General features: G+C 49.7%; 1 long non-coding RNA gene across 21 annotated transcripts in view; it reads left to right on the top strand.

The window, feature by feature from the left end:
- Positions 1-18,065, top strand: part of LOC103346136 (uncharacterized) — a 331,605-nt gene that overhangs the window by 216,332 nt on the left and 97,208 nt on the right. For 13 of the 21 annotated variants that reach the window (XR_011381021.1, XR_011381020.1, XR_011381022.1 and 10 more), the window contains exons 11-12: positions 3,294-3,446; positions 17,725-17,877. This is a non-coding gene — a long non-coding RNA (uncharacterized lncRNA). Of the gene's footprint in view, positions 217-3,293; positions 3,447-3,646; positions 3,838-4,505; positions 4,558-10,340; positions 10,557-17,724; positions 17,878-18,065 lie in introns of those variants that run through there. The other 8 variants (XR_011381032.1, XR_011381033.1, XR_011381017.1 and 5 more) reach the window with 6 other exon arrangements.

The raw sequence follows: 18,065 nt of genomic DNA on the forward strand, positions 1-18,065 counted from the left end.
AGCCTGCGCAAGCCGTGAGGAGAGGAGCCGTCCTCGTCGCTGCTGGCCGAGCCTGAGGGAGACCCAGCGGCCCCAGGGTCAGGCCTGGATGAGGAGAGGCTGCGTGTCCGAGGCTGCTGCGCCATTGCCCAGGCACATTTCTCCTCTTCGGCCCCATCCGGAAACGACGTCCTTCGCGGACCTCTGTCCCGAGAGCAGACCGGACCCCCCTTGGAGGTGAGTGAAGTGCGGCTGTTGCGTTTTCCCACTGGGGGTCTTGGCCGCCAGCCTGCCTGCGCCTCTTGGGTCGCGAAGGCGCGGGTGGAGTCGCGGTCCTGCTGTGCGTACCATCTGGAAGGGTCATTTCTGTTGTCAAGTCACTTGAGTCTGTTCTCCTTTTTTCCCCCTGCTTCCTGTGTATAAACGTTTTGTCTGGTTGACTGAGTTTTCAAGCACTGTAGTTTGGTCTCACTGAATGTCTGTTGTGATATTTTCTACGCTGTTGGGTTGATTTGAGTTTGAATCCTTTTCCTCCTTCCAGTTTCTTAAGATGTACTTTGCTGTTCTAGTGTTTTAAGGTGAAATTGGGCTTATTGATCCGATGTCTGTATTCTGCAATGTATAATGTATAGTAATATAATTTCTCATGTGAAGTTACTCCTGTCAACCTGGAAAACTGTATGGATGTACCCTCTACTGGCAACATATTGAAGGAAACAAAATGGTTGTGTAGACAGAGAGCTTTCCACAGGCCTGTGCTTATTGCAGTAGGATGCATAGTAGCCAGGATATGCAGTCTGTGTATGGGTGTATGGTGTCCATAGCCCATAATGTCTATTCAGTCTTCAGGTGATGGGCATGTTGGCTGATTGCATATCTTTGCTATGGTGATTTGAGCCGTAGTAAATATGGGGACAGAGATAACTCTTTTTTTCGTATACTGATTGCATTTCCCTTGGGTATATTGCCAGGGCTGGAATGGCTGGCACATATGGTACGTCTATATTCAGATTTCTGACTTACCTCCCTACTGTCTTCCACAGTGGCGACACCAGTTTACATTCCCACCAGCAGTGGATGCGGGTGCCTTTTCCCTCCATATCCTCAAGGCCATTGTAGTATTGATTTGCATTTCCCTGATGGCTAGTGATCCTGAGCATTTCTGCATGTGTTTGTTGGCTATTTAGATTTCCTTTCTTGAAATATTTAGCCTGTTGAAGTCCCTTGCCCATTTCTTGAGTGGGTGGTTTGTTTTGCTGTTGTTGAGTTTCTTGAAAGCTTCTGGCAGTTGATTCTTTATCAGTTGCATGCTTTGCAACTGTTTGCCTCTTCACTTTGCTGAGTGTCTCTTTCGCAGTACAGAAGCTGCTCAATATTGTTGTGGTTTTTTTTTTTTTTTTGGTGTCCTTTTCTATTTCATTCTTTAATCTTTTGTGATTCTCAGATATTGAACATCCTTGGTTAAATTGATTCCAAGCGATTTTATTTTCTTTGTAGCTATGTGAACGGGATTGGTCTTTGAAGTCCTTTCTCAGCCATGACATTGTCTGTGTATACAAATGGGCTGCTGATGTTGTCTCCTGCCACTTTAGCACACTCTACTCTGAGTTTCAATAGTCTCTTAGTGGAGTCTTTTGTCCCCCGCGTGTACACATTCCTTCCAAGGAGATGAGCCATTGCACTCCACCACATTTCACGACCAGGATTGTCTAGTGATTTAACCCTTTACTTATAAATCACTAGCAACAAGTCGTCCTTTGTAGGCTTGGGAAGATGCCAACTTTCACTCTTGCTTAAATAGTCCCAGATTCAGAAAAGTCTACTGTTTGTTTAAGCTTTCCAACAAATGTCCTGTGATCCACGTGTGTGAGGGTGTGCACACATGCAGACACGTGCACATATGTAGCCACACCCCCACACACTGCTGGATGTCTTTTTTTCTTCAACAAGAAGTGCTGACTCCATGCCAGCGTGATTGAAGATTCATGCAGGGTTTCATTGGGCCGAGCTTCTTGGGCTGCGTCTTTTCCCACCGATGCTGGAGCTGAGCCCGGGCTCAGGGAGAAGCCGGCAAGCACATCAGAGCTGAGCGGTCCCTGCTCGTCACCCAGTGCTACTCGCTGTTAAGATGCTGACACCACTTTTCTCAGGGGGAGAATGAGTGTCGTGCGCACCACGGTTGACATCTGTTTCTCCTGTTCCCTCTGGCAGCACGTCCCTCTGTGGGATTTTAAGAAGCTGCTTTCTTCATTCTGTCTGGTAGCACAGAAATACAGAAACAAACAGGAAGGGCTGCCTGTGAGGCAGGGCCTGGTCTTGAATCTGGTGCCCGAGCTGTGTAGCTTTCCATGGCACTGCAGCCACAGAGAAGGCTCACTGGCCCTGCCCGCAGCTGTGCCTTAGCCATAAAGGCTTTGGTTGTTTGGCATCAGATGGTCCCTGAGCGTGGCGCTGCCTGTGACTTGCACACATCACTTAAGGCACAGAGTTTCCTACAACATAAGCAGATTGTTCGGTGTCTGAGTGTGCTCATGCTGGCCTCCCAGGGTTCTGTGTGTGAGACCTGGAGCGTCACTGACATTCTGGCCTTGTGGTTATCCCAGGATCTCGGTGCACCACACTCATGTAAAGAATTACACTTGAAAGAATGGCACCGTTTCACAGGCTTGCGGTCAGGGTTGGACAGCAGAGTGCCGGATGCTGTGTGGACGTGGTGCCCTCCCTAAGATGGGATGGGGAGCAGAGCCCATGCAGAAGTCAGGGAGAAAGTATATACAGCGATCTTAGCAGGTACTGCTCAGGGGAGCACGCGGACAGCAGCTGCCTGGCTCTTGGTGTTGCGGTGATAGCACTTAGCACTGAGCCCACGTTTGCCACCTGCTCCTCCCCTTCCTTTAGGGTTGTGGTTGGCAGGTGCCTCCTGCAGGTCAGCTACAGTCAGGGTTGATGTTCCTCACACCTCCCTTCTCCTCCATACACCACCGCCTCTCTGTCCCCTGCCCCTAGGGCTCTGTGGCCTCAGCCCCAGAGTTCATCTCTCCAGTGAAGCACTTCTGAGGAAGGAAAAGCCCTCTGGACAGGCAAGGAGAGTGCTGTAGCTGGTTGTAACATGATGCATTCTCCCTCCTCTTTGTGCCTCAAGGCCTCTTCTGATTCAGGACTTTTCCTGGGACTTTTTGCTCTCTGACATCTTGAATGCTTCTTGTCTTTGTTTTTGAGCTTGTGCCAGAATTTCCCAGCCGGGTTGGTGTCAGTCTCATTGTGCCTCTGCTCTGCCATCACCATCAACATCACTATTGTTGTTACCATTGCAGAGAAGCTGTACGGTGACTTCCTGAGCTGGAAGCTGGAAGAAACCCTCACCCAGTTTCCCCTGCAGCCTGGGCAGATGGCCACCTTCACTGTCACCATGAAAGCGAGCCTGGACTTCTCCTGCCAGGAGGGTCTCCTGCAGGACCTGAGTGACGGTAAGCAGCTCCCTCGTTTCCGAGAGCTCACCCGCTCCCAGGTGTGCATTGTAGCCAGCTCTCCATGGTGCCTGCCACCGGCCATGTGACTCACCCATCTGAGACCTCTCCTACTTTGTTAGCAGCGTGGCTTACTGCAGGCACATTATAGAGACAATTTCTCAATTCCCACTCTTGACTGTCTTGTCCTGATTTGCTAGGTGGTTGTCCTAAAGGAGTGGAATGCTGTGATTTCCACCCCCCCGAAGTGTACCTGCTGTGTTGGTGGGACACACTGGTGATGATGGAGTTCTCCCATCTGGTGATGCCAATAAGGAGACGGAGCCGGGGGCAATGTGAATTGTATCTGCTGAAGCACCAGGCCTGGCCTTGTGGGGACGTGAGTTCACAGGTTAGCTGTGTCATGTTGTCACATGCACTTCTGGAGGCCTTGGGCTTGTGTTAGTCAGCTCAGGCTGCTGTAACAAACCCCACAGCTGGCCTGGCCCGGACACAGGCGTTGATTTTCTGCTGGTTCTCAGCATTGCAAGTCTGACCCAGGTGCTAGTATGGTTGGGTTCCTGGTGAGGGCAGCCATCTTCTTGCTTTGTTCTCATTGGGTGGAGACAGATCAGCTCTCTGGTATTCTTCCCCTTCCCTTTTTTGTTTTTTAAGATTTATTTATTTACTTGAGGGGCAGTTATGGGTGTGTGGTGAGGTAGAAACACACAGGGACGCGTGTGCGCACACACACACATGCACAGAAACACACAGAGTGGGAGAGAAGAAAGATCTTCCATCTGCTGGTTCACTCCCCAAATAGCCACAATGGCAGGAACTGTGCCTGGCAGAAGTCAGGAACCTGGAACACCATCTAGGTTTCCAGTGTGTGTGTCAAGGGCCCAAGCTTGAGCCATGTCCTGCTCCTTTTCCAGGCACATTAGCAGAGAACTGGATCAGAAGTGGAGTAGCCAAGACATGAACTGGTGTTCACATGGGGTGCTGGGGACACAGGAGGTGACTTAACCCCCTGTCTGCAACACCAGCCCCAGTAAGAACATTTCAATCCTTTGTTTTAAGGACTTTGGAGTCTTCATATACAGTGCATGACTTTCGTCTCCATGAACATGCTGTAAGTGACAGACCCTCCTGTGGGTGTTTTGGGTCCGGGTATTCCTGGGTGTGTTGCAGCTCCCATTTCTTGTCCGTTCACCTGCCAAGGGGCATTCATGCGTTTCCGTTGTCTTGGCTGTGGTGAGCAGTGCTGCAGTGGACATGTGAGTGAAGACATGGCTCTGCCATATACATTATGTATTCCTGTATATACCACATACACACATTACATTCACACGTACATATCACATGCATGTACACAAACACATCACACATATACATGTCACATATGTCACACACATGTACATGCACACATTACATGCATGTACATATTCACCTTACATGCACATGTACATAAATCCAGATGTGGGCTGGTGGGGTCCTGGGAGAGTTTGAGTTGTTTTTAGCTTTTAGTGATTCTCCATGCTTGTTTTCAACATGCTGCACTGACTGACATTCCCTTGAGAAGTGTGCTAACCCCTCTTTCTGCACCTGTGACTTTGGTCTTTTGGGAATAGCCAGTCTAGTGGAGTGACATGCCATCTTATATGGTTTTATTTTTATTTATCGATTTTGAAGATTTGTATGTTTACTTGAAAGTTAGAGTTGCAAGAAGAGTGAGGGACAGAGAGAGGGCCCTTTCATCTGCTGGTTTGCTCCCCAGATGGCTGCAATGGCCAGAGCTGCCCCAGACCAAAGCCAGGAGCCAGGAGCCCCTGGATGCAGGGACCCAAACACGTGGTCCATCCACCACTGCTTTTCCCAGGTCATTAGCAGAGAGCTGGATTGGAAGTGAAGGGAGTGGGACAAAATCCAGTGCCCGTGTGGGATGTCAGCGTCTCAGGTTGCAACTTACCTGCCTTGTCACAACACTGGCCTCTCTGTGTGGTTTTAATTTGCATTTCTCTGATACTTGGCGATGGTTACTTGTATGTCTTCTTTGGAGAAATGTCCATTCAGGAGCTGTTTGTTCTCTTGTTACTGATTCATTTGAGTTCTTTGTATTAAGGTAGTAGCCCCTCACCTGATAAATGATTTCAAGTATCCTCTCTCAGTGTGTGGGTCGGTTCTCTACTCTGTTACTTGTTTCCTTGCTTGGAGAAGGATTTTCTGGTATGCAATCTCACATGTCTATTTTTGCTTTTGTCACCCACGCCTTTGAGGTTACATTGAAGAATTACTGCTCAGACCAATGCCATGGACATTTCCCTCTGCTTTTCTCTAGTCATTTTAGAGTTTTGGGTCTTATGTAGGAATTTATTTATTTATTTACTTATTGGGATATGTGTATGTATGTGTGAATGTGTACATATATCGATATCAAGTCTCTAGCACAAACCACTATCACAGGCATTTAATTTTAATGTATTTTCATCTTACTTGAAAGGCAAAGGAGGCTGAGAGAGAGAAAAGAGAGAGAAAGAGAGAGAGGAGAGAGGGATCCCTCATTTTCTAGTTCACTCCCACAAAACCTTCATAATATGGAAAAGGCTTATGCTACTTCAAAAATCAGAATACAGATTTATAAAATACATTCAATTTTGTAAAATGCTTCTATTATTTATTTTGGCAGGCAGAATTAGACAGTAAGAGAGGGGGAGACAGAAAGAAAGGTCTTACTTCCATTGCTTCACCCTCCAAATGGCTGCTACGGCCGGAGCTGCACCGATCCGAAGCCAGGAGCCAGGTGCTTCCTCCTGGTCTCCCATGTGGGTGCAGGGCCCAAGCACTTGGGCCATCCTCCACTGCCTTCCCGGGCCACAGCAGAGAGCTGGCTTGGAAGAGGAGCAACCGAGACAGAATCCATCACCCTAAACGGGACTAGAACCTGGGGTGCCGGTGCTGCAGGTGGATTAGCCAAGTGAGCTGCAGAGCTGGCCAATAAATTCAATTTTTAAAATCAACACAATTTTTTAAAAGAATAAACAATACTAAATAAACACATAATGTTAAGTGTGCCTGTCTATGCAAGTTGGGATGCAGGATGAGGAATTATTTTTTTCCTATCCACTTATATTTTTCAAGATTTATAAAAGGAACATACATAATTTGTAAGCTAAAATTTATCATTAAAATGCTTCAAAGTGTGGCAGGCAATGTGGTGCAGCAGGTTAAGCTGCAGCTTGGGACACCCACATCCCACACTGGAGAGTCTGGTTCAAGTCTCGGTTGCTCCATGATGCAGATCTGGTTTCCTGCTCATGTGCACCACGGGAGGCAGCAGGTGATGGCTCAAGTGCTTGTGTCCCTGCCACACACATGGAGACCTGCAAGGAACTCTGGGCTCCTAACTTTGGCCTGGCCCAGCCCTGGCTGTTGCAGGCATTTGTGGAGTGAACCGCTGGATGGAAGATTTCCCTCTCTTTTTTCTGTCACTCAGCATCTTACATAAATAAACAAACAAAATTTTTAAATGCTTCAACTTGAATTTTCAAAAAGCTTTTACAAGGAAAACTTGGGATCTGCTGCCACCCTCCATCCAGGTACAGAACCCAGCACCATAAAAGGTCAGAGGCAGACAGAAACTGCAAGGTGCCTTTGAATGTCAGGGATTCCTAGACCTGAGATGACTGTGGCAGCAGCGACAGGCATCCAGGACCGTGCAAACTCGGGACACACACAGTCACTGCCATCCCTTCTCCACAGATCAGGAAGCCAAGGCTCAGAGACTCACCCCAGGTCAGGGGTCTGCCAATTCTTCCACCACGTGCCCAGATTTCATTCCACTCCCCCCAACACGCAGACACTGCCTAAGCAGCCATCATCCTGTGAGGAAGACCCTCCCTGACACCACTCAGTGAGATTCCATCCCTTGAAGAGAAACAGCAGTCCTCTAACTCCTGGCTCTCCCTCTGCCTGGGTTATTAAGCCTTCAGAAAAGACAATGTGAAGTCGTTCAGCTCCACACAGACTGCCTGACTTACAGGGAAAGAAAGACAGCAGGATCCCTGTCCCCAGGCGTGCACAACCCAGGGAGAGATCAGCTAGCTAAGGGACACTAGGAGCAAATGCAATGATCTCATTGAGAACTCAGCCAGGTAATCCAAAGGAGAGGAGGAAGAATCTGCTGACTTCTTAACCGCAGGGGAGCTGGGGAAAGGAGTACCCCAGAGCTGCTCCTGCAGGAACAGCACCAACTACATGACGGGCTCCAAGAACCAAAAATGCCCAGTAAACCAAATACATATTATGTAGATGGGGAAAGTATGAAAGCAGGCTAAAAAGATGGCTTGAAGCAAACCATGAGTGTCCTTGAGATAAAGCCAAGACTTCACAGGGTACACAAGGCCCGTCCCAGAGGTCCCGAGCTAAGAAGAAGGTGCAAACTCTCCCTAACCTGTGACTAGTAGGCTGGAAAGAGCCAAGCCAGGGGATTGGGGCATGACATTGAGAGGGTGCTGCAGCTTGCAGAGCAGGAGGGACCTTAGAGCTGAACCAGCCCCGTGACAGTGGAAAGGGGAAGAACTGGCCCAGGTGAGATCAGCTCATATGGACATAGGACACGCCAGGCAGGTGGGGCCCAGGTGAGATCAACTCACACGTGGACAGAGGACAAGCCAGGCAGGAGGGGCCAAGGTGAGATCAACTCACATGGACACAGGACACAGCAGGCACAGAGAGGGTGCAGGACAATTTGGGGAGACTTCCAAGACTAAGAAGCTGGTAGCACCCTTGACTCAAAACAGGAAATTCAGGAGGAAATGACAGAAAATTGAACAGAGGAGATAGTGAATTAGGCTCCCATTAAAAGCTAGGGGACCGGCCTGCGCCACAGCTCACTAGGCTAATCCTCCACCTGCGGCGCTGGCACCTTGGGTTCTAGTCCCAGTCGGGGTGCCGGATTTTCACAAAAAGTGAAAAGTAAATTACATTACTTTAATAAAAGAAAAATGCAACAAAGAAGATTTAATTTTGTCAGTGTTTATTTGAAATCAACTTAATTCATCATGTGTTAAATTGATGACAAATGAATTAGGAAGTTATTTTTAACAGGATAGAGATTTACTAACTTAAAACATTTTACATTACGTTACCTTCAGTAATGATCCCCTACAGAGCATTTACATGTATTTTAGAAGGTAACTAACCGTGGCCAGCACCACAGCTCACTTGGCTAATCCTAGCCTGCAGCGCCGGCACCCTGGGTTCTAGTCCCGGTTGGGGCACTGGATTCAGTCCCGGTTGCTGCTCTTCCAGTCCAGCTCTCTGATGTGGCCCAGGAAGGCAGTGGAAGGTGGCCCAAGTGCTTGGGCCCTGCACCTGCATGGGAGACCAGGAGAAGCACCTGGCTCCTGGCTTCAGATCGGCACAGTGAACCAACGGAAAAGGAAGACCTTTCTCTCTATCCCAATCTCTCTCTCACTGTCTACTCTGCCTGTCAAAAAAATTTTTAAAAAGCCAGGGGACCTCAAACGCTACCTTTCGGTATTCTATCTTGCTTTGTGAAGACACGATTTGGTCTATTTCCAACATAACCCATACTTTAAAGGCAGGGCTAGACTGTGGAGGGCGGGGACTGGGATGCAGACCTGTGTTCCGTGGAGAACTCTGTAGATCACAGGTGTTTCAAGTCCTTGTGTGAGTGGGTACGTAAGTGTCTGATAAGTAAATCCCAAAGATTTCCTCACGTGCAAGTCAGAGAATGCTTGTAAGGAAGAAGAGAATGACTGGGTACCAAAAATTTGTTGTAGCCAAGTTAAAGTCTTTTTCAAATTCTGGGTTAATAGGGTAAGTAATGCATATAATACCAAATTCTAAAAAAAAAAAAACTCTAGTAGTTGGATTTGATGTGATATTTTATTTATAGCTATGTTTTCCTTTTTAAATTACTTTTCTTGAAGATCTTATTTATTTATTTGACATTGAGAGTACACACAGAGGAGATGAGATCCAGGGAGATAGGGAGGGAGGAATGGAGAGAGAGAGAGAAAGCAAGAGAGAAAGAGGAGAGAAGTCTTCCATTTGCTGGTCTATTATCCAATTGGCTGCAATGGGCGTAGCTGAGAGTATTTGAAGCCAGGAGCCAGGATCCTTGTTGAGATCTGCTCATGGGTGCAGAGGCACAAGGACTTGGGGCGTCTTCTGCTGCCTTCCCAGACCACAGCAGAGAGCTGCATCAGAAGTGAGTGGAGCAGCCGTACTCGAACCGGCACTCTTATGTGATACCGGCACTGTGGCAGTGCTTTACCTGCTACCTCACAGTGCCGACCCTCCCAGAAGTCGTTTGCCGTGGGATCCAGCTGTCTGCTAAGACGCCTGGGAAAGCAGAGGGAGACAGCCCAAGGACTTGGGCCCCTGAACACAGAATGGAGCGGTGGCTAAAACCCTGGCTTCTGTCCCAGTCCCGGCCTTTGTAGCCACCTCGGGGGTGAACCCCCAGATGGACGATCACTCAGAGAGAGAGAGAGAGAGTGCTGGCAATGCCCCATGCACTGCTTCTCTCCCCAAGCGGCTTCAACGAAGGGCCAGCGCAGGGCCAGGCAGACGCCAGGAGACAGGAGGCAAGAGGCAGGAGGTCCATTGAAGACTCCCATGAGGCAGGGAGGTGGGGTCCAGAGAACCTGGGCCATCAGCGTCTGCGTGCGTGGTCACAGCCTGGAGAGGCGGGACTGGAAGCGGCCCTAGGGCTTCAGACGCTGGATGCAGCAGTGTGCAGCTGCGTCTTAGGGTGCCATGGTGATGGCCAGTGGGGAATGCGCCTGCGCCTGGCACTGTGACCCGGAAGTGCACCTGCACGCAGGGTCCCTGCTGCTAGGCGGTGCTCTGCTGGGAGTCAGCGCCTCGTGTCTGCTCCTGCCGCAGAGCCTGCGCAAGCCGTGAGGAGAGGAGCCGTCCTCGTCGCTGCTGGCCGAGCCTGAGGGAGACCCAGCGGCCCCAGGGTCAGGCCGGGATGAGGAGAGGCTGCGTGTCCGAGGCTGCCGCGCCGTTTCCCAGGCGCATTTCTCCTCTTCGGCCCCATCCGGAAACGACGGCCTTCGCGGACCTCTGTCCCACCAGCAGACCGGACCCCCCTTGGAGGTGAGTGACGCGCGGCTGTTGCGTTTTCCCACTGGGGGTCTTGGCCGCCAGCCTGCCTGCGCCTCTTGGGTCGCGAAGGCGCGGGTGGAGTCGCGGTCGTGCTGTGCGTACCGTCTGGAAGGGTCCCCAGGGTGCGAGCAGCTGTGCGAGAGCAGAGGTGGCTCGGTCTCCTCCCGGAACGGCCCCGCGTTCCCGTGTGTTTGCTTTTTGAGGGCCCAGCCGCCCTGCTCTAGACCTCAGACTGTTGATGGGAGGAACGAGAGCCAAAGTGCATGTCTGTGTCCTGGTCTAGGACAGTTTCGGGTTCCTCGCGTTGGGTGTGATGTTGGCGCTCTGTGGGCTTTTCATGAAAGAGCCTGGTCAGGCCGAGGTGTAGCTTGCATTCCTAATGTGATGATTTGTGTTTTAGTATGGCAAACGGCAGGGACGTTTTTGTGAACTGGGTTTTCTGTGTCTATCGGGATACTCTGTGGGCTTTCCCCATGTGTGTTCTGTTTTGTGATCTACTGATTTTGTGTGGTAGCCACCCTTGCATTTCCGGAGTAACTCTCAGTTGCGCGCAGTGTGCTAAGCTTTGGTTGTGCTTCTGGATGGCGTCTGGTAATGTTTTGTTGAGGCATGTGGCCCATTCCTGACGGGTTGTATGTGTGTGCCATTCTTTGTGATGTGCTTGTTTTGCATGTTGGGATAAGGCTGGTCTGATGGAATGAAATGGAAGGCTTTTCCTCTTCATCTCCTTGTTGGAAGGGTTTGCGAATCACGCATTTTAATTATCTTTTCCATGAGAGTTCTCACCGGTGGAGCCATCTGGTCCTGGACTTTTCTTCATTTTTTGTTTGTTTGTTTGGTTCGGTTTCTCTGCTACTACGGTGTCTTTTCAAATTAGAAGTGTTTTAGTGGTTTGCATCTTTCTGAGAATCAGTCCACCCTATCTAGGTTGACCAAATCCTTGTGCCTTGGTTTTTCCCTAGTGTTTTTGGAGTATTATTTTGGCAAGTTTGGTAGCGATGTCCTCTTTCATTTCTGTTGTCAAGCCACTTGAGTCTGTTCTCCTTTTTTCCCCTGCTTCCTGTGGATACACGTTTTGTCAGGTGACTGAGTTTTCAAGCACTGTACTTTGGTCTCACTGAATGTCTGTTGTGATATTTTCTAGGCTGTTGGGTTGATTTGTGTTTGAATACTTTTCCTCCTTACAGTTTCTTAAGGTATACTTTGCTGTTCTAGTGTTTTAAGGTGGAATTTAGCTTATGGATCCGATGTCTGTATTTTGTAATGTATACATGTATAGCAATATAATTTCTCATGTGGGACTGCGCTCTCAGCCCTCTGCCTCTCTGCTGAGTCGCCTGCCTGTTCTGGCCAGGCGTAATCTCTGCACTCAACCATGTAACCTTGCTCCTTCCCCCCCCCCCCAGTCCAAGCGACTGGGCACTCTCTCTCAGGTCCTGTCTGGAGAGGTGCCCATCCATTCTTACGGATGTCCCTTCCCTAATAAACTTTGCTACTATTATCTCCCACTACTCTCTGTCTCACGCCTGAATTCTTTCTTGTGCGAAGACAAGTACCCTGCAATTTCTCCGGTAACATTTTTGGCAACCACGAAGGGATTTTGAGAAGACATCGGAGAATAAAAGCTGTTGAACTCCAAATGGTCGTCAGACAAGGCTTCCAGCCCATTCCACTGGACGACCTGAACAGTCCTCTGGACCGAGCAGGACAGTCTTTCCAAGGACACTGTCACACAGCATAAGACAGATAGCAAGAGGAAAAACCCAAAACCCCCTCGACGCCCACATGCCAGCTTTGAAGAAATTACAGAAAACGGATCTCCATCCATAATCCCAAAGAAGAATTTTGGGTATTGCCTCTTGAGGGGGAAATGTTAGGTAGGAAGTCAGTTATGAGCTTATGTGTGTGCGACATAAAGGCCTAAAGAGAAAACATCTGTGACCAGCATATGCTGCACCTCAAAGTCATCCTGATGGTGTTTCTGGGGCAGCCCAGTATTCACATCCTGCCCTGCTCTGACCCCTTCTACCTGATATCTCTCAGGTAAAGCCCAGTATCTGCATTTCAAACACCCTGCTCTGGATCCCAATTCTCTAGGGGGTCCTGCCCACCCTTCCTCCTGGCTGATAACATTTGCATCCATGAAGTCCTTTGTTCCAGACCTTCAAGAGAAAACTCAGATAGAAGTTTTTCTATTTACATCCAAAAAGCCCTTTGTTCCAAGGGGAACAGAGGTGGGGAAGCAAGACCCATCTCCTTAAAAACCCCGGGCCTCCACCATACTGCGTGCTCAGCCCTCTGCCTCTCTGCTGAGTTGCCTGCCTGGTCTGGCCAGGCGTAATCTCTGCACTCAACCATGTAACCTCGCTCCTCCCCCCCCTCCCCCCCCAGTCCAAGCGACTGGGCACTCTCTCTCAGGTCCTGTCTGGAGAGGTGCCCATCCGTTCTTATGGATGTCCCTTCCCTAATAAACTTTGCTACTTTTACCTCCCACTGCAAAAAAAAAAAATTTCTCATGTGAAGTTACTCCTGTCAACCTGGAAAACTGTATGGATGTACCCTCTATTGGCAACATATTGAAGGAAACAAAATGGTTGTGTAGACAGAGAGGTTTCCACAGGCCTGTGCTTATTGCAGTAGGATGCATAGTAGCCAGGATATGCAGTCTGTGTATGCGTGCGTATATGGTGTCCATAGCCCATAATGTCTATTCAGTCTTCAGGTGATGGGCATGTTGGCTGATTGCATATCTTTGCTATGGTGATTTGAGCCGTAGTAAATATGGGGACAGAGATAACTCTTTTTTTCATATACTGATTTCATTTCCCTTGGGTATATTGCCAGGGCTGGAATGGCTGGCACATATGGTACGTCTATATTCAGATTTCTGACTTACCTCCTTACTGTCTTCCACAGTAGTGATACCAGTTTACATTCCGACCAGCAGTGGATGAGGGTGCCTCTTCCCCCACATCCTCAAGGCCCTTGTAGTATCAATTTGCATTTCCCTGATGGCTAGTGTTCCTGAGCAATTCTGCATGTGTTTGTTGGCTATTTAGATTTCCTTTCTTGAGATATTTAGCCTGTTGAAGTTCCTTGCCCATTTCTTGAGTGGGTGGTTTGTTTTGCTGTTGTTGAGTTTCTTGAAAGCTTCTGGCAGTTGATTCTTTATCAGTTGCATGCTTTGAAACTGTTTGCCTCTTCACTTTGCTGAGTGTCTCTTTGGCAGTGCAGAAGCTGCTCAATTTATTGTTGTTGTGGTTTTTTTTTTTTTTTTGGTGTCCTATTTCATTCTTTAATCTTTCATGATTCTCAGATTTTGAACATCCTTGGTTAAATTGATTCCAAGCTATTTTCTTTTCTCTGTAGCTATGTGAACGGGATTGGTCTTTGAAGTCCTTTCTCAGCCATGACATTGTCTGTGTATACAAATGGGCTGCTGATGTTCTCTCCTGCCACTTTAGCACACTCTACTCTGAGTTTCGATAGTCTCCTAGTGGAGTCTTTTGTCCCCCGCGTGTACACATTCCTTCCAAGGAGATGAGCCATTGCACTCCACCACATTTCACGACCAGGATTGTCTAGTGATTTAACCCTTTACTTATAAATCACTAGCAACAAGTCGTCCTTTGTAGGCTTGGGAAGATGCCAACTTTCACTCTTGCTTAAATAGTCCCAGATTCAGAAAAGTCTACTGTTTGTTTAAGCTTTCCAACAAATGTCCTGTGATCCACGTGTGTGAGGGTGTGCACACATGCAGACACGTGCACGTATGTAGCTACACCCACACACACTGCTGGATGTCTTTTTTCTTCAACAAGAAGTGCTGACTCCATGCCAGCGTGATTGAAGATTCATGCAGGGTTTGATTGGGCCGAGCTTCTTGGGCTGCGTCTTTTCCCACCGATGCTGGAGCTGAGCCCGGGCTCAGGGAGAAGCCGGCAAGCACAGCAGAGCTGAGCGGTCCCTGCTCGTCACCCAGTGCTACTCGCTGTTAAGATGCTGACACCACTTTTCTCAGGGGGAGAATGAGTGATGTGTGCACCACGGTTGACATCTGTTTCTCCTGTTCCCTCTGGCAGCACGTCCCTCTGGGATTTTGAGAAGCTGCTTTCTTCATTCTGTCTGGTAGCACAGAAATACAGAGAGAAACAAACAGGAAGGGCTGCCTGTGAGGCAGGGCCTGGTCTTGAATCTGGTGCCCGAGCTGTGTAGCTTGCCATGGCACTGCAGCCACAGAGAAGGCTCACTGGCCCTGCCCGCAGCTGTGCCTTAGCCATAAAGGCTTTGGTTGTTTGGCATCAGATGGTCCCTGAGCATGGCGCTGCCTGTGACTTCCACACATCACTTAAGGCACAGAGTTTCCTACAACATAAGCAGATTGTTCGGTGTCTGAGTGTGCTCATGCTGGCCTCCCAGGGTTCTGTGTGTGAGACCTGGAGCGTCACTGACATTCTGGCCTTGTGCCGGGGTGGGTCGTAGACCAGGCGGCAGTTTCCAGACCTCTTCTCGTGCTCTGCTCCTGCTGCACTTGTGTGTGGGAAGCCCCAGCCCCTTACACTCCTCAGATTGCTCAGGGCTTGCTTTCCCTCTCCTGGATGTTGCTGTTGCTGGGTTGTCTGCTAGTGACCAGCTGCCTGACTTGGCTTGAGCCATTTGAATGCTGGAGGCTTAATGTGCTCCCTGGATACTCACCGGGATCTAGTCTTCCCCTCGTGCAGTAATTCCAGAATGAGTATTCTGCAGAGTGTCTGAAGAGTGACTGCTGTGTCACCACCCCCGTGAGTGTGGACAAGAGCTGAGGTTTGCTGCCCTGGTCTGCTGGTGCCTGAGAGACATCAGAGATATTCAGGTCAGATAGATCAATCGATAGATCTATCAATCTATCGATCTATCAATCATCTATCTTACAAAGAATTTTATTTATTTACTTTAAAGGCCGAGCTACAAAGAGAGGGGAAAGACAAAGAAAGAGATCTTCCATCTGCTGGTTCACTCCCCAAATGGCTGTAATGGCCAGGGCTTGGCCAGGTTGAAGCCAGGAACCTGGAACTCCATCCAGGTTTCCCATGTGGTACAGAGGCCCAAGCATGTAGGCCATCCTCTCCTGCTTTCCCAGGTGCATTAGCAGGGAGCTGGATTGGAAGAGGAGCAGCCAGGACTTGAACTGATAGCCATATTGCACCGCAGGCAACAGCTTTACCCACTATGCCACAGGGCAGGCCCCTTGAACTCTTTTTTTAAAAATATATATTTTATTTTATTTATTTGAAAGGCAGAGTGAGGGAGTGAGAGAGACAGAGAGAGAGAGAGAGAGAGAGAAATATTTCATCTGCTGGTTCACTCTCCAGAGGGTCACAACGGCCAGGACTGAGCCAAACTGAAGCCAGGAGCCAGCCGCTTCTTCTGGGTCTCCCACATGGGTGGTGGGGACCCAAGCACTTGGGCCATCCTTTGCTGCTTTGCCAGGCAATCAGCAGGGAGCTGAATCAGAAGTGGAACACCTAGGACTCGAATGGGTGCCTATATGAGATACTGAGGTCGCTGGTGGAGGCTTAGCCTGCCATGCCAAAGTGCTGGCCCCCACCTTTCTTGAACATTTTAAAATCATTTCCCTCTACTCAGTTTCTTATCCTACATTCAGAGGCTCTCTGTGCACATTTTTCCCTCTGTTCTCCCCTGGTGCCCACTGTGCTTCAGGGACTGTGATCTTTGTCCTCATGGGGCTGAGCATGTGGTACCAAAGCTGGACAGGGCAGGTGCAGCATGTCCTGTGCAAGCAGAGGGACAGGGCTGGGCTGTCCAGGGAGGAGTTAGGTGCTCTGCTCCCTTTCTCTACCGTTGCTGCATCTGCCTGTCCGGGTGTCTGTTCATCTTTTGCTGGGTGAGCCCACAGTGAGTGCCTCCCACTGCTGGTGATGCCAGTGCCCTGGAGACTGCAGGATGAGTCGGACCCACCTCTGTGCCACTAGGCTCCATGGTCTCTGCACTCACTGCTTGCTGGGCTCAATCCATTCCTGGCTGTCCTCTTTGCATGTCCAGTTCTGTCCTCTCCACAGCCCAGGCCATGTGTCCCACCCAAATGCTTAGCTTCCCCATCCAGCAGAATGAATTCCACCTCCCCAGCCTCACATGTTCTGCTTGTCCTCTGTTGCAGAGATGCTCACCTCACTTGGCAACAGTTGAACATATGTGCACCACGTTTACAAGCCAGTTGCCACACCAGGCTTGTGCTTAGTACATAAGCTCTGCTGGGGAGCTCATGGTGGGGTGTAGGAGTCAGACCTGCTCTCAAGAGAAAGTAGAAAGCCTTTAGGCACACACTGTTGGGGTTGCTAAGTTCTGCTGGTTGGGAGTACAGATGGGACCTAAGTGAGCAGGGAGAAGGGCAAGAGAACGCAGGATGCCTGGCCCTGCAGCTCGGAGACCACTGGATGCCAGATTCCCAGGTGGTTATCCCGGGATCTCGGTGCACCACACTCATGTAAAGAATTACACTTGAAAGAATGGCACCGTTTCACAGGCTTGCGGTCAGGGTTGGACAGCAGAGTGCCGGATGCTGTGTGGACGTGGTGCCCTCCCTAAGATGGGATGGGGAGCAGAGCCCATGCAGAAGTCAGGGAGAAAGTATATACAGCGATCTTAGCAGGTACTGCTCAGGGGAGCACGCGGACAGCAGCTGCCTGGCTCTTGGTGTTTCGGTGATAGCACTTAGCACTGAGCCCACGTTTGCCACCTGCTCCTCCCCTTCCTTTAGGGTTGTGGTTGGCAGGAGCCTCCTGCAGGTCAGCTACAGTCAGGGTTGATGGTCCTTACACCTCCTTCTTCTCCATACACCACCGCCTCTCGGTCCCCTGCCCCTGGGGCACTGTGGCCTCAGCCCCAGAGTTCATCTCTCCAGTGAAGCACTTCTGAGGAAGGAAAAGCCCTCTGGACAGGCAAGGAGAGTGCTGTAGCTGGTTGTAACATGATGCATTCTCCCTCCTCTTTGTGCCTCATGGCCTCTTCTGATTCAGGACTTTTCCTGGGACTTTTTGCTCTCTGACATCTTGAATGCTTCTTGTCCTGTGCCAAAATTTCCCAGCCGGGTTGGTGTCAGTCTCATTGTGCCTCTGCTCTGCCATCACCATCAACATCACTATTGTTGTTACCATTGCAGAGAAGCTGTACGGTGACTTCCTGAGCTGGAAGCTGGAAGAAACCCTCACCCATTTCCCCCTGCAGCCTGGGCAGATGGCCACCTTCACTGTCACCATGAAAGCGAGCCTGGACTTCTCCTGCCAGGAGGGTCTCCTGCAGGACCTGAGTGATGGTAAGCGGCTCCCTCATTTCCAAGAGCTCACCCGCTCCCAGGTGTGCATTGTAGTCAGCTCTCTGCGGCACCCACCACCGGCCATGTGACTCGTCCATCCGAGACCTCGCCCCAGCACTTTGTTAGCAGCGTGGCTTACTGCAGGCACATTATAGAGACAATTTCTCAATTCCCACTCTAGACTGTCT

Source organism: Oryctolagus cuniculus, chromosome 12 (genome assembly GCF_964237555.1).
Source record: "Oryctolagus cuniculus chromosome 12, mOryCun1.1, whole genome shotgun sequence".
NCBI classification, from domain to species: domain Eukaryota; kingdom Metazoa; phylum Chordata; class Mammalia; order Lagomorpha; family Leporidae; genus Oryctolagus; species Oryctolagus cuniculus.